At 44.6% G+C, this 17124-nt stretch overlaps 1 protein-coding gene across 5 annotated transcripts in view; it reads right to left on the minus strand.

Annotated features, from left to right (window-relative positions):
• Positions 1-15585, minus strand: part of LOC146186554 (uncharacterized) — a 37238-nt gene extending 21653 nt beyond the window's left edge. For 4 of the 5 annotated variants that reach the window (XM_084607258.1, XM_084607255.1, XM_084607257.1 and 1 more), the window contains exons 1-4: positions 15381-15585; positions 15227-15290; positions 7418-10069; positions 2169-2294 (exon numbers count right to left, since the gene is read on the minus strand). The gene's annotated coding sequence lies outside the window, so the exon portion shown is untranslated. The remainder of the gene's footprint in view (positions 1-2168; positions 2295-7417; positions 10070-15226; positions 15291-15380) is intronic. The other variant, XM_084607256.1, reaches the window with a different exon arrangement.
• Positions 15586-17124: the final 1539 nt, after the last annotated feature.

Consider the following 17124-nt stretch of genomic DNA (forward strand, 5'->3'; position numbering starts at 1 on the left):
TTACATCGAAATTATGACGACGCACCTCAACCGCGATCAAAGAACATGATGAAAGCGGGCTGCAAGTATACCTGATCTTGAAATGGCTCTCGACGGCCGCCCATTTACTTCCTTGATAGGCACAGGCACTAGCACTAAGTTATGAGTGCACCTTTCGCTGTACAGTTCCAGAAAGCAACGAGTGGCTGGAATAGCCCGCATATATCTGCGCCGCATGAAGCCACCTTATTACGCCCGGATGGCCAATAATATGCAAACACTCCTGTGAATGGGCTTGTTCTGCCAGATTCGTGGTCCTGCAGCAGTTTTTCTGCAATCTGATCTTGGTCATGAATTTAAATAGGGAACAGTGAGCTGTTATCAGCCTACGATGCAAACTCCTTCCGCTCTTGACAAGAGGACAAATTCCATCAATGAAAACTAACACCACGGCGCCCAGTATCCTTGGGGAAGAACCGGGCATCCCACCCCACTCGAAGTTGACGCTCACCGCAGGCGCCAGGGTAACCCCAAACACCGAAGCCATAGTCGAGGGTAATAGAGATTTCCTTCGAGACCAAACTGGGTTCCTAAGAAGATACAATAACTTTCGCTGTCACCAAAAGGAAGGGCTGCTGGCGAACATAAGCGGCGAATATCAAGACCTTAACACGGGCATTAAACTAGCATTTGTATACGAAATCGCCGATGTGCGATACGCTCTCACCGTCTCCGACCCCTTCTGAAAAGGCCACCTGCCTTAAGGCCACATTGTCTTTTGTTATCAACCGAGCCCTGCCTATGCAGAGAAAAACAAATCTTCGGTCCCCTTCGAAGTTACTGGGACTGATTTCGACCCATGTCTGGTCTGGCTAGCACCGATTGTTGGCCATCGCATCTTAATCGATTGACTCGTTCAATATTCCGCCTCACCCCTACTGTGTGAATGTCAGAACTCGAATTCAGCTTTACTATTATTCGAATAATTGAAGTATACTCAAATAACGTTACCTCTTCCATTACTGCCTTCTTTTGCAGCGCGATCCGTCGAAAGTTTGAGAAGTTTTCTCCATAGTAATGCAAAACTATCAGAACATTGGCTATCAGTAGTCGTAAACATCATCAGCCGGACTCTAACCCCTGCATGGCGAAGGCCTCTCCCACATCCCTGCGATTAACCCGGTTCTTTTCTAGCTGTGTCTATTTGACCACTGTGAATCTCTTAACCACATCCACCTATTTGACGTTTTGCTGCCCCCTGCTACCGTTCTTTTTTTCTTGGTATTCAATTCGTCACTTCTTTCTATCAACGGTTGTCCTCTCTTCGCCCTACATGCCCTGCCCATTCCCATTTATTTTTCATTTCCACTAGGATGTCAATAACACGTTATTCCTTTGACCCACTCTGCAGGCTTCGTGTCTCTTTCCGGCGTCTCATAGGTTAGTCGCTTTGAGGCGTTAAACCCCACAAACCATACCAAACCAAACCAATAAATCAAGCATTGATGATGATGATGATGATGAATCAGATTTGTTGGTTCAGAAATAGCATTGTAAGGAACACTACATTCAACAAGGTTGATGACTGGGCAAGTTGGTAATGGTTCATACTTAACCAGTCAAAGGACGAGACACAGGAAAGAAGAGGACAGGAAAAGGCTGGACTAGCAACTGAATGTTTATTGATCAGAAGAAAACGACGAAGACTTCTTCCGAAAAGCACGCGCACAACCCAACCGGTGGAATGACAGGAAATTGGGAAGAAGATGAAGAAGAAAATTCAAGCCCATATCAATGTCAATGAATTTTCTTCTTCATCTTCTTCCCAATTTCCTGCCATTCCACCGGTTGGGTTGTGCGCGTGCTTTTCGGAAGGAGTCTTCGTTGTTTTCTTCTGATCAATAAACATTCAGTTGCTAGTCCAGCCTTGTCCTGTCCTCTTCTTTTCTGTGTCTCGTCCTTTGGCTGGTTAAGTATGAACCACTACATTCAAGTAATGGCTCAACTCTACTCTCTTAGCCAGAGGTTTTCTTTAGGTACGTAGTGAAATAGTCTCCAATAGTTAACATGTATTTGCAATCATTTGCACGTGAGAGAAATGGGCAGAGAAGCAGACAAGGATTAGTCTACATTTTCGTCATTGCTGTATCCACGTTAGCAAAACGTTCGCATCTAACATTATCACCTACCTTGTAGTCTCTGTATGATGAGGCAACAGATGGCCACTTCCGCTTCACTCGTACCTTCCACCACATTCAGTGTATTACTGGCCCGGCCTCGGTTCTGATGTCAAGCACTTCATCAAGCGTTCCCTACTGAAAAACCAAAAGTTATACGGGGCAATAACCTCATACAATCTCATCTAATCGCATAGAATCTCATACGGTTCATACACTATCATAAAATATCGTACATAATATACAGGGTGTTTCATCTAAGATTTTACCTATTTTTTAAAAATAGGAAAATTAAGTTTTATTGTCGATTCTTCTTTTAGCTGTTGTATTAAGAGTAGAGAAAAATCAGGAGTACTAAAGCCTACTAATTAGCTTAATAATTAACTAAGATTAACTAATTACCTTTTTCTTTATACAAGCTAGAAGCTACTTTCAAATTGCAACAGTGAGCTACCGGTGTGAGAATGCCAAATGGTATTTTAAACGACAAGAAACGTGCATTTCTTAAGGACTGCAGCACTGGCAATTCTGGTCACTTTCGACGCACGAAAACGAAACCTAGCAGACGAAGCGCGGAATTGTACGCGCCCACGAGTGACGCAGTCGTGACGTCGCCGGGCGAATCAAGCTGTCTGAAGGCGTCTGCTGCCGCTCGTGAACTACTCGTCTGGCTCTGCGTTATCACATCCAGTGGTGCGATATCTGTGCATGCACTGATTTTCTTTTTATTTCACCCTCTGGGAGCCAAAGCTTTTAGTCGAGAGGGAGGGCTGATTTGCCCATACCTCAGCGCTACGCCCGCACCATGAGAAGCTTCGTGCGCAATGCGTTGGTGATATCTCAAGATCCTACCAGACCATGACGCAGCTCCAGGCGCGTATTTCGCGGGCTGGTTTCTCTCGGTGACGTCACGGCTGCGTCACTCATGGGCGTGCATAAGTGCGCGCCTCGACTGCTAGGTTTCGTTTTCGTGCGTAGAAAGCGGCCAGAATTGCCAGCGCTGCAGTCCTTAAGAAATGGGCGTTTCTTGTCGTTTAAAATACTATTTGGCATTCTCACACCGGTAGCTCACTGTTGCAATTTGAAAGCAGCTCCTAGCTGGTATAAAAGAAAGTTAATTAGGTAATCTTAGTTAATTATTAAGCTAATTAGTACCCTTTAAGGCTCCTGATTTTTATCTATTCTTAATACAACAGCTAAAAGAAGAATCGATAATGAAACTTAACTTTCCTATTTTTAAAAAATAGGTAAAATCTTAGATGAAACACCCTGTATGATAATGTACAAGAAACTATGAGACCTTATGCAATTATATGTGGCTAGCTTGTGATTTCTGATGTGAACCGAGTGAGATTGTGTGAGAAAATGTGAGGTTATTGCCTCATATAATTTTTTAGTAGGGTTTTTGTGACTTCATCTAGAGTTGTGACTGTGAAAGACGTAAAACATCCCTTACGTGTGTTGGAAGATTTCTGCTGTCATTTCAACTATGAACTAGTGTAGTGGTCCCGAACACGCAGCCTTCGTACCGCATACGGTCCACAAATCTGTGTGATGGGGCTCCACGGGTTTCAAAATTTCAATTTACAAAATTATTCGTTAGCATAACGAGCTGGCTTTACCTCCAAAATCGGTTTCCAAATAAAACCAACAAAAATCTTTTCTTCTCGGACTAGAAATTTTTGTAGAAACGAGAAAAGGCTTTGGTCACTTTGCATGTGTTAACTTCAGACGGGTGTCAGCTGCTTTCCAGAAAACCATGCCATCTCTTTCCTCTTCAAATGTACGTTTCTTGTTTATTTTCTAGATTAGTGACTGTGGTGTTTATTAGCCAATGTATGATTTTAGGAGCTCGCTCCAAGCCATCGAAAATGCGCATCCGACAGGCAAGTAGGCAGAATTTCAGGCACACAATGCTTTTCTCTTGCATGAATGATGAGAAACAGTCGGAAAATGAGACGTTAAACTTTATTTATTTACGTAATTTTATTGTTTTCAGATTTGGTATTGCATTGTTTGTTCTCTTATTTTTTTATTTTTTTACTCTAGCTCACCCTCGAGGGACATTGTGCCACTCCAGCCCGCATTAAAATACGAGTTTGAGGCCCTGACAGATAGCCCCGGTCTTACTTGGCCCTGTAGGGGGTCGACCTCGATCAACAGCTGGATAATAATATCAACCAATACTTTAGCTGCTATGGCAAATCGAAAGTCCTATAGAGCAGCATAACAAGAAACACAATTTTGTCGTCGAATACATACTCTTCTAGCGCAGCGCCACCGAGAGAAAAAAAAATAGAAATTACATAAAAGCAGGGAGGACAGCTAGGTAACACCCAGCTGGTTATATCCCGACACGTGAGAAGAGAGATAAAGGAAGCGAATGGCAAGAGGGAGCGTAAAGAAGAGGGAATATAAAAAGAAATCTTTACGGGCTTTCGTTGTCCAGCTGATAGAATATCCTGGTGGTGGTGGGTACTCAGGCTAAGAGAAGAGAAATGTAGAGATTTATACTTCCACATAGAAATGGTTATGCCAGTGCCCTGTACAGTTTCTGGCGTTTCCGGACGGAGAGTTTGAGACTGGAACCCAACCGATGGCCCATCGTGATTCCGGGTCTGCTTATTCTTCGACGGACATTCGTTCGCCGGTGTTTGAGGGATTTTTCAGTTTTGCTTTATAAGATTTGGTGACAGAAAATTTCAGTTGCGTTGTGCACAGGCATGTCTTTCACCTTCCCGGGATGGGACTGGGCAGCTCGGAATGCCAGCCTGCTGATTTAAAGCTTGCCTCTGGATACATTTCATAAAAATGGTGTCGGTGTGACTCCTGTGGCGCTCGTACCGATAGCTTAGGCGATTGAATGCTGAAAATGAAAAACCCGCAAATAATCCAACAGCAACTCAATATATCGATGCATCACTATATTGAATTCTCTGAGGTGCGGCTTTTCAGGAAGCGAGGTGTTTTAAAATGAGTAAACATTGATTGTGTGTCGGATCATCTAAGCTGCAGGCATTTACCTCAATTCCTCTCAAGGCCTTCATTGTAGAAACCTTGCGTGTACTAGATGTATTGCGCGTGAACTGGATCTGATATCTACTGGTCAAGAAAGTTTGGATGAATTTCATGATGACGGTGGGGTTCCTTTTGCGTATCGCTACTCTCGCGAGGTGGCTGGTGTGCGTTTTGCTACAGAGTCTCTGATAAAAGCATTGAATGGGGGCACGTGTCCCACTGATTTGAATATTTGACCAATTATCTATCGCATTAACCCGCATCCTCTCCTATAATATATCAACGGTTTGCGGTTTGGACTGAGTGGCAGAGCGTGTAAATCGGCTACTAGATGCAGGATCTGTGAGGAACGCCACTCTTCTCACGGCTCTACCGCTGTAATGTCTAGTTATTTTCTAGGTAATAATGACCACTCCGCGGACGACGCCAATTCAGAGAAACGGTCTCAGGAGGAATCCATCAGATTCGTTGCTCGCGAGGAGACGCTTATGTTCTCCTTGACCGGAAAAGGCACACTTATGCCATCTTTCTGCATTTATCTGCTCCCGACTTTGTGGCCACATCATTTCCTTCCTTAATGGTGGCAACGACTGAAAAACAAAATTCAGTTGTGGTTGACGTATGCTACGCAGATTTAATAAAACCATGTCTGATATTGTGGCTAGTGAGCCGGCTTGCTCACCTCAGCCAACACTGACTCCAGCATCACCTTCATTCCAAACCTGGGGTGCAAATTCTAATGTAGCCTCTTCGAGCTGTAGTGCCGGTTCAAGTGTCGCCTCTCGCCTCGGAGAATTTGTCGCAAAAATGTTTGGAACGCTCATGTTCAAAAGGCATGCCTTAAACAAAAGCTTCATGCTTCTACCTCGCCCTCCAAGTTCTCCTATGCTAAGATCAGAACTAAAAAAGGCCTTCTGGAGTCTCTGTAATCTCATATGCGGAAAAAGGCTTTTGTCGCCTCTATTTCTGAGGAGCAATAATGGCAGGTTAAAAGGTTCTTCAATGGAATTGGTGCTCCTATATGTTTTACAACTACTACTTTTGTACAAATAGGCCATATATAGTGCTGTCAAAACAAACGTGGCTTTCCCACGCCAACTCATTTTTCTTAAAAATACATCGTGTTTTCCGTGCTGATTGCATAAATGCTAGGGACGGTGGCTTATTAAATTTGATTATTGCTTTCCGGCTGTGCGCTTTTAGCCGTAGATATAACTTTACTGCAATGTGCAACTGTCACAGTAGCTAACGTCTACTGTCCAGTAGGTGTTTCGGCAGACTGCTTGTCAACTTTAATACGGTCATCATAGCCCGAGACCAACTTGCGTCAACTCGAGTCAGCTGTTAATGACGTGGATGGCGCAAGTGTTGAACGCTGCTGAAATTCTCGTGTGGTAACCTTATTGAGCGGAAGTTCGCGACCAGACATCGATTTATCCCTGGCAGCAGGAGAAATAAGTATAAGAGAACGGTTCACAGCGAACAGCGGATTATCTAGAGACCTCTTTCCAATCATTTTTACAATCACGGTGAGCTTGATATGAGATAACAGTTCTGACTGAAAACTGGAATATCATTCCACCTATGCAGCATCATTGCGATACTCCCTTGCATCTAACCTTTGTTCACAAACAACGGGCAGAACGCAGCAAGTGTTTCACTCAAATAACGCTTCTAAGATTTACCAGTTCACTGTGCGGTCTGGTGTTAACGATTAATCGCCTTCCGAATAGTGGAATGATGCGTGTGAGACAGCTTTCTGGCGCAGAAAGAAAGCATGTGGGAATCTCTGTTATAATCAGAGCACAGAACATTGGATACACAACAAAATTTGTTCACCGTCATTTGTGCTCTGATGCAACGGACGATATAACCAAAATTTTAATACTTATTGGTCAATCCTAACCCGCATGAAGGCTTTGTTTCGTTTAGGAACTCGCCAGCTTATCAGTTAATACGTTCGCTAGGGTTGTCTCTACAGGAGGCAGAAGTTGGAACGCGTTGCACAAGGGCTGCTTGACATTTCCAGGAGAATTGCTGAGTTCCCTGGCGCTCCCTTAATTTATGTTCCGGTTATGTTGAAGTTGAAAGATCAGACCTCCTAACTGTATTTTGTCCATGCCATCCTCGGTTCCGGATCGAGACGGCGTTACGATAGGTATGCTCAACTTTTTGGCGCAAGAGTTCACTCAGGCCCTCATTGATCTGGCGAATGAATCATTAGAAAGCACATGCATACCGACCGACTGGAACGTGGCGAAAATCGCAACACTCTTGAGAAACACTGCGAAAGTAGTTAATGATCTAAATATTCGTCCGATAGCTTTAACTTCAAAACTGGTGATATTAATATAAAGAATTATGCATGGCCACCTGTCATAGCATATTTCAGAAATCAGTGCTTTGAGCTCTGCTTAGATTAATTTCCGCCGCGGATGATCAGTATGGTCGGCTCATGCAGATTTAGAAAACAGAATTGGTCTTGCTGTGTGGAAGAACGAGGTATCAACGTTAGTGGAGCTGGATATTGCCAAGGCTTAATAACCACGTTCAACATTTCACCCTACCCCACAAGCATTATTAAGCGCACCGTTCGAAATATATGCCCAGATCCGTGCATATTTAAAAGAACGGGAATTTATTTGTGCTGATTGCCTCTTTACCTCGGATACTATTGCTCACACCACATGTGTGTCACAGTGTTCTGTGCTGTTGCCACTCCATTATAATATATTGATGTGCGATATTCCTGTTCATCCTGATGTCGCATGGTTATGTGTATGCAGATGCCAATGAGTTCTTCGCCTGTGCAAAATATATTCATTCAAAATATATTCACTACAGGCTTACCTCAACGCTTTTGCTCGGACAAAGTGATCAAGAGCACCTAAATATGGTGCTTATACAACACGTTCTGAGTAAAAATAATCATCTGACTTTCTATATTCTGAGCTGAAATTAATGCGCCTTTTTTCCTCCAATACTCTTAGCGAGGCTAGCACCCTTCGTTTGGTGGAAACAAAGCTACTACGAGACCACAGCAAAACAGCCGGCCTCGAAATCAGTCCAATTAGTCGGAATTTCGCCGAAGCTTGCTTATTTCGCGTGCTTATTTCGCTTATTTTGAACATCGTTTTTCGAGCTCGTTCCCTGCGGTTTGTTTAATGGATGCCTTCTTTGCTGTGCTGGATAAGCGCTATCACTTGTGTGCGAGCAAACGTTAAGTCTTTTATTTGCACCTGAAGCTTTCGTGAAGATCCCTAGCATCGTAATGGGACTGACTTCAACGATACGCCGCGCCTTTGTTGTTTTGGATGAAATGAGGAGCAGGTCACTTGCGAATGTAAGTAATGATTCTTTGAGTACGTTACGACTTAACAGGTGAAACGCTTTAGTCTGCTGCACAATTTCTTCACCCTCGTGTGAAAGTTACAAGCGTGAGGCAGTGCTTATCGTAAAACATTTTCTCCCTCATTAGCGAGCCTGCCACAAGCAAGATCGAAGTAGTTCGCGCCTATTTGTTCCTGACGAGTTTTTTTGCTATGAGTGATAATGTTTTAGACGAACCCAAAAGTGGATTAGACGTTTTGCAATAATGGGGTCCCGGCGAGCACAGCAGTACATCTACAAAAAACGCTACAAAGCCTTCGCAGGAACTATGGAGTTGAACTGTCCCTTAGACATGAATCATGGATTGTATGAATGGTACAGCGGTGTATAACTGCAATTAAACGGAACGCACCTAAGCACATTTCCGTGATGATCTGTATTTTTCAGTGGTTCGCTGCCTGGCTATTATTTAATTCTATATTTCTTATGCAACGAGGATGTGACCGGACCTTCGAGTTGATTGGTTCCAAAATTCTGTCGTATAATGAACTGTATAGGCAGGATGAGACTGTAATGAAATGTCTACTTTCACATCTTGCTGATTCGTTTACATTAGCTATCAGAATGATCTGCAATCTAGTGCAGAGTATGTCAAGTGCATTGTTAAGTAAAGTGTAAAGGGCAGGTAAACTTTCTGTTACAACTGCTGGCTTCACTCATATTCTCCACTTACCTCCTCATCTCTGCGTGCGGAATACAGTGTAATTAGTAGAACCATGTCAAACATGTTGTAGCCCGCAGGGCTCAATGCTGAGCCAGCAGTGGCGTAGCCACAAATTTCGTTCGAAGGGTACTGACGCTGCTGCGTGGCCTCTTCCGCATAAAATTTGTCGAGGAATCAAGCACAAAAATAACTACATGTTTCATCTTTTTGCGAATTAGATGCTCACCGTGGTCCGTATGCCGTACGGATGGTGGTCGGTATCCTACACCGCGAGATAAAACGGTTTTCTGAAGAGATAGCGATAATATCGAAGTAAAGGTGGCGCCCTCAAGAGGACCGTATTGAAAAAACTGTGTAAGATATTTGTACGATCTCACACAACACAAGATTGTACGAGATTATTGCATCATGCACATTGATCTATATGATTCATATAATCCTATATGATCTATATGATCCATATGATACTAAGTGTGATACCAGCATCTGTGCGAGAAATAAGTCATATCACACACTCATACAGATCAAAACCACATGCTATCACAAATTCAAATTACATTATTCCATATGATAAATCATGTAGATATGTGAATTTGTCACGCACAGCTGACCCTAGATGCACTTCAGACCACTGCGAAAGATACCACCATCACTGTCTTTAGGAAGTATACAATGGGTATATAATTAAGTGCACTGATCTATGACTTTTGCTTCCAGGATCATTGTGTCAAATTATTTATCCTGACTCAACAGGGGGCGAAGAATACAATATGCTTGTAGTAGCACTTGGGGCAGTCGATGACCGGTCATTCTGGGTCAGTCCAGGCGTAGTTAGTGCTGCCTGAAAGTGGGAGCAACATTGATTATTATTATCCATATGACCAATATGAACACAGTTCCACAGCCTATGCATTTTCTGAGAACCGAGGAAAACTGGCTGTGGTGGTTCTTGCATGAACATTAGTAGCACTTGCATGATACGGTCATAAAAATACATGCCGAAAAGAAGTTTAGAGCAGCAATTCCTTACAACTGTTGTTTTCAATAAGAAACAATAAGCATCGTGCACACTACAAGCAAACTGCTCAGCTACAATTCTTCGATATGCATGCAGAAACAAAAATGTCAACAGTAATTTTGCTTTAATTTAAGGCGCATACTGTCACAGCTGAGAATAAGACCTTGCGGTGTACGACACCGAATGCCGGGTTAAATGTCCTCAAGGCGACTCAGGCTGACACTGTTCCCTGCATTGCAGATGGGAACGCATTGCAATCAGTTGCGTACCCACAGGAATGGCGGCGAGCGACCATTGTTTCGGTTTCTCGTCTGCTAGCCAGAATGCATCCAAAAGACTGCAAGGCCAAATCCACTCGACCAGAAAAAACGAACGCGCGCGTGTTTTGTCAGATTATCTGATAGTGTGGCTAATCTCATTTTATAATCCGGTGAACGACTGCAAAAACGTCAGTGCACCTTGCACATCAAAATCTTATTAAAACCTGATACGGATAATGTTCTGGAATTCAATTCATTCGTTCTGCAGGTTCCGCGGCGGCCGCGAGGAGATGTTGCGATGCACCAGATGGCGACTGAAACGTCATTGAAACCTAGTGATCGAATGGTGCTTCGTGCATCAAATGTGACGAAACGTACACGGGCGTTCCCCAAGGCATTCTGAGTTCGCAGTGTTCGCGCAGAAATGCCTTTTAAGGCGGGAAATAAACAGTGCAGACAAAATCAATAATTATTTCCGGTGCCGCTGGCTCGAATGTTCGGTGGTGCATGGCTTTGCTAAAAACTTTCGGGGAGAATAGCTCCCTCTCTCTGGCTACGCCACAGTGAGGAAGGTAGCAATACATTATGACAAGCCGAAACATGTAGCTTGATTGTAACCAGTCGACTCTTTCAACTCCTTTGACGCTGTGAATTTTCAGATATGTCGTCAGTTCCCATTTTATGGGATTCATCGATGTACCTTGTGTCTTTTGTAATTTTGACAAATACCATGTTTTGCCTCGTCAGGATCTCTGGCAGTATGTTGCAAGTGTGCGTTGTGTAGGGAAACGCTACTCGGAAGGTAATCAGGATCCGATGAACTATAGCGGCCTGTCAAGGAAGCACGAGACGGAGTACAGGTTCAGTTCTTCGCCGTCTTCCCCTATAGCACGTGTCAGTCTACGTCGGCTTCTATGGCATGTCTCATTGCCCTCTTCTCTGCAGCATCGCCTCCATTCGGCTACCTTGGAGCAGACTGAAGAGATGAGATAAACTGCGCTAGGGTGAGACGAGAGGACTGAATGATGCAACATCAGCCTAAAAATCAAACTGTCGTTCTGTAGCCCAGTGGCTAAATCCCGCCGACATGTAAAACATCAGAGGTCATGTGTGTGTGTGGATTGAGCGTTTTAGCGTGGTGTATTCAGTATTGTAAGTAACGTCGCTTACGCAGCCGGGGATGCGATAAGGGCCGAAATGCCGGACAGTCTGCGGTGACGAACGGGCATCAAATCCACACTTTCTCGCCAGACTTCCTGGCAATGAAGCGCCGTCTCTGGTTGTTGCGGTCAATGTCTAGTTGCTGTTGTAGGTGTATGCGCTATCTTGCCAGTTACCGCGATTCTTCCGCACGCTGAGCAAAAGTGGCGTCGTTGAAGTTAAGTTCATTTTCATAGTCGGGATATACGGGCAGCGTAGTGCCCAGGGTAGTCACTCGACGGCCGAAGACAAGCTGGAAGGTAAGTGAGCCACGTCGTCTATTGGTGCGCCGTATTATATGAAAGACTTGGTGTATAGAAGAATTTGGTCCAAAATGTATGTTCTACATCCGCGCACACGGAGAGCCCGTCAGCCAGAGTTCTGTTTAGCCGTACAACAAGTCATTAGTCTGCGGGTGGTACGCCGTTCCGTGCGGAAGTTTCAGCCCATCCTTAGTCGGCGGGCCGTAAAATCAACATCACGGTCACTAAACATAATAGCCGGAGCGGCATGATGCAGTACAAACTTCTGAACAGAAAGCTACTTCGGCAGCGGTTCCGTTTGCAAGCAACTCGGTTTCTCGTTTTCTATTAGATGTCTGCAGGAAGGGACCTAGAAGGTTCACTCTCACTTGTTGGAAAGGAGGTCTCGATGGAGCTGTGGGTTGAAGAAATTCAGCTGGCTTCACGGGGGGAGACGTCCGGTGTTAGCAGTCGCGACAAGTTTTCACGTAAGTTCATACCGAGGATAGTAATTTTGCGGTCGGTTCGCCATGACAAGCGCCGAAGATGTCAGGTCGTTACTGGCTATTTACCACCAGTAAGAATTTCTTGTTTGATTTCTCAAAATTGTTCTTACAGAGAACGATACCTCCTAAATTAAAGGATTAGAGGCCACGACTAAACACAAGCGGTACTCGACCACCGTGGCCTTCAAGATACCCGATGAGCGGGGCTAGCGCAGGGTCCGGATTCGGTAACGATCCCAGTAGAGGAGTCCAATGGCGTTATTTACATCTCTGGGCTTATAAACAACATTGACGTCATACTCTTGCGGATGGAGGCTGGATCTAGCCAATCGTCCACACGGCCGGGCCTCTCAGGCTTGCCAATCAGCACAACGACTGATAGCCGCTGGCAATACGAAATAATTATCTGTACAGGCATGGTAGAAACTTGCTGATGGCCCGTAAGACAGCAAGGCCCCTCTTCTCCGTGACCGAATAGTACGCCTCTGATCGCGACAACGTTTGGCTCGCGGAAGCAACGATTCGTCCTACTCTTTCCTGCCACTGGATAAGCCCTGCCCCGAGGCCAACAACAGAGCCCAGAAATCGGCAAAGTGCATTTTTGTTAGTTGGGCGTAAGGTGAGGAAAAACTTCTTGTGCACTGACAACATGGTCGAGAAATCGAAGTTTCTTCAAATAGAAATGATATTTATCAGGCTTGATTGTTAGCCGCGCGCATTTGAGGGCTTGAAGCACAATGCGGAAATGGTTCCGGTGTTGACCAGAAGTAGACAAGAAAATGACATCGTCTATCTGTCACTTCAGATCTGATACACCAGTGTCCATTGTAAGTTGTAATGTGGCTGGCACAGAATGTCACGAAAGCAGTTTGATCTCGGCTTCTCTGGTCCGCCTCTATCTGTCAGTACCAGCTTTTGAAGTCTAGTTAAGAGTAGGATCTGGCGTTACGTGCTCAATCAAGGACATCACCAATCCTGAGAAGCGAATAAACGTCCTATTAAGTCACGATAATCAGTTTCCGATAATCGCCACAATACCACAGGGCATCATATTTTTAACATGGACGGCGATGCCCATGGGCTCATCGAAGGTTGATCACATCGTCCGGAAGCATTACATTCATTTTAATTGTAATTATATCTCGTTCCTTAGGGGAAACACGCTATGGGCTTTTGCACCAAGGCAGCCTGGGATCATCATGAGTTGTGAGGTAACGCTTGACAGGAGTGCGACCAACCTTGGAGCCGTAACCTGCAAAATCTGTCAGAAGAGCCGCGTGATTTTTCTGATCTGTGCCAAGTTCGGGCTTATTTTGGTGGTTTCAAGGGCATGACATGGTGCAGCCTCTTCTTGAGGGCTGAGCGCATAAATGAGGCAAAGCAGTAACTTCATAAAGAAGGCAATATCCGTGCCCCTGGCGAGGTTGCATCTCGTTAGCAAAATTCTTTAGGAGGACAGTAGGACAACCGTCAGGCAGTTGGACGAGTCCTCAAGCGACGGCTATTTCCGTCTCAAGCAGCAGCGGGAGGTGACGATTCGCGACACCCTCGTATAGTTGTGTAATAAATCGTGCCTCACAAGCACCGAGCGCATGGGCCGTGTTGGCACCTTCACGTAAATGTCACCGACACGCACAAATATTGAGTTCCGGGTTTTCTTTTTCACGCGTGCCACATCTCGTGTCACCAAGACCGTGACCCGTGATCCTTTTAGATCAATGGCAGCGCCACTCGTATACAGGAAGTGTAGGCCCAGAATCAAGTCCCTCGAAGTGTCGGGCAGTCGAACAGTAACATGAAATCACCGACGTAAGAAAAAACATATATGCCGACCTTTGCTGTGAGTTTGCTAGCAGGGATAATTGAGTGACTCCTTGCCTTACGAATGCTCGGGCCAGTAATTAGGACAGAACAATCTTCACTTCGCAGGCAAAAAAAACAAACAAAAAAAAAACGGCTCGTTACTGAAACATTGGCACCGATGTCGAGTTAGGCGTTGACATCAACTCCACCAATCGTTACATACAAATCGGAGGTAGCACGTCGGATGCTGCCGTTACCTGGTTCCGGTAAAATCTCGTCATATTGCCGTGACTGTGAGGAAGCATCTTCACATTTCCCGACATCAGCGACCCTGCTTACGGAGGCAGCAGTTTTCCCCGGCGAGTGCTGAGCGAGCACTATCCGGGATTTTTGGGACTTCGAGACCGCTAGCTCATCGAGGAAGGAGGAGGTAGTAGCATTTTGCTAAAAATCTGGGGAGGTGCTTAGTGCTTCCACTGTAACAACTGCTGGCAAGCTATACGTGGGGCTCATCTCTACCAACAAACGTAGCGCGTCATTTAATCTTAAGATACTGCAGACGAAAGCCCAGGCAGGATCAACTGACGTTCGTGGGAACAGACGCGATCCAGCAGGCGGCCATGATGGCTGCCGTGAGATCCACCGCGAAGATGGTAGCAGGCACTCTGTTCCATCTACAAACCGCGAAAATTCGCGAAAACCATTCGGTTAGCGGCGCTGACGAGACGCCACTGGACAGCGGCCCTGATTTCAAGAGGAAGGTAGTCAGATCCCAAGCCTTCCCACCAAGAGAAGATATACAGGACCAGCGGGCAACAACGCAGGCTCCACCAGACAAGGTCGAACAGGGCGTGTACACTTCGCCCCCTCTTTATTTTCCCCATTTTCATCGACCGCTTGAGGCGAAGTCCGTAATAAGATTTATAACGAAACGTTACTCAGAACCGACGAACTACAGCTGTCACTTACCCAAGCAGGAGCCGGAGCACAGCTTCCTTTCTTCGTTGTCCTCCTCTACCTTGCACGTCAGCAGCTGTAAGTAATCGTTTGTGCAGCAGTAGAGTGTAAATTTCAAATATTGCGCAAGTTTCTTCTCGTCACATATTCAGTACTTTGCACTTACTTTTTTCAATATGCAGTCAGGGATCCTCCACCCAATGCACATTACACTTGCACCTAATGCCAGGCAACTGAGTAAACACATACCTTGACTCAGTCGCGAGAGAACGCTTTGCAAAAAAATCCACACGTTCCATGCCTCGGAGCGCGCATTGGTAACGGGAAGAGACAAAGCATAAATCCGGGCGACAGGAAACGTGCCAGCCACATCCGCCGATTAAAGTGAATCCGTGAATTTTTATGCTTTCAGTGCGAACGCAGCTGCAGTGTTTTTCCATTGCAAATACAGAGTTCGTACTTTTTGCGTTATGCTCTATATTTATTTTGTTTTTGCAGTGCTTTTTTTAGAAAACGAAGTAATTTGCATTTTCAGGAAACAATCATACTTTTCTTACTTTTGGGTTATGAATTGTTGAAAATATAAACTTTTCTAGCTCCACATGGCAAACTTTGAAGGTTGTGGGTCAAATACAATGGACCCGAAATCAGTGATGTGTTGGCTTATATTATTAACCTAGTGATTTCAACTGCAACATTCCCCGCTAAACTAAAACTTGCACGCATAACGCCGCTGTACAAAGGCGGAGGCGCCGAAGATATTGCAAACTATAGACCAATTTCAGTCTTGACAGCATTTTCAAAGATTTTTGAGAACGCCATTTATGTCAGGCTGGAGAAAATTTTCATGAAGAACAACGTAATAGCAGCGTGTTAGTAAGGATTTCAAAAAAAAAATAAATCGACAGAACCAGCCTTGTTACATATTAAAGATAAAATAATTGTGAACGTTGAAGAGAGAAAATATACATTAGGTTTGTTTCTGGACCTACGGAAGGCACTCGACTCGATTGATCACGTGATTTTATTGAATAAGTTAGAAAGGTACGGACTACGAGGAAAGGCTAATGAATTATTGAGAAGCTACCTGTCTCACAGACAATATGTTCGAATGCAAGCGGTTTCCTCTGATACTGTAATGATGCAGCAAGGTGTCCCACAAGGGTCTAAGTTAGGTCCACTGCTTTTCGTCATTTACGTAAATGATATAATAAACATCCCAGCATCCCCAGAACTCATCATGTACGCAAACGACATCAATGTATTCTTTTCCTTACACAATATTGCTCAACTTCAGAATGTTGCAAATACCTAGTTAAAATCGTCAGTATGGCTGAAAGCGAACAGACTGCAGCTAAATGTGGGAAAGACGAAATATATTGTTTTCTGCCCAATTAATAAACCAACAGGCCCCGAGATGCACCTCATGTACAATAATGACCCTATAAGCCAAGTAAGGGAACAACAGTTCTTAGGGTTATGGTTCAATGAACAACTGAATTGGAACACTCATGTTAATTACCTTACGGCGGAGCTCTCAAATACGGGGGGGGGGGGGGGGGGGGGGTCAATATAATAATGCATCTAATACCACTGTGGTTAAATAAGGAGCTCTATTACGCACTTTTTTACAGTAAACTTACTTATGCTGCTTTAGTATGGGGCACAACGACAAATAATAATTACAGGAAACTGGTCCTCTTACAGAAGAAAGTTCTCCGCATTTTCTCAAATTTTCATGGCCATAATGTGAGCTTGCGAACAGCTCCACTTTTTAGTCAGTACGACATACTAAGAGCGGACCAAGTATATTATTTGAAATTGCTGCGTTCCTTACACGACAACAGGGATAGTGGAAAAAGTAAAACACTCCACTCTAAGCCACTGCCTCAGGCCAAAAGCAATATGTA

The sequence above is a fragment of the Amblyomma maculatum genome, chromosome 6 (genome assembly GCF_055883805.1).
Source record: "Amblyomma maculatum isolate TAMU_Amacu chromosome 6, ASM5588380v1, whole genome shotgun sequence".
In the NCBI taxonomy this organism is placed as follows: domain Eukaryota; kingdom Metazoa; phylum Arthropoda; class Arachnida; order Ixodida; family Ixodidae; genus Amblyomma; species Amblyomma maculatum.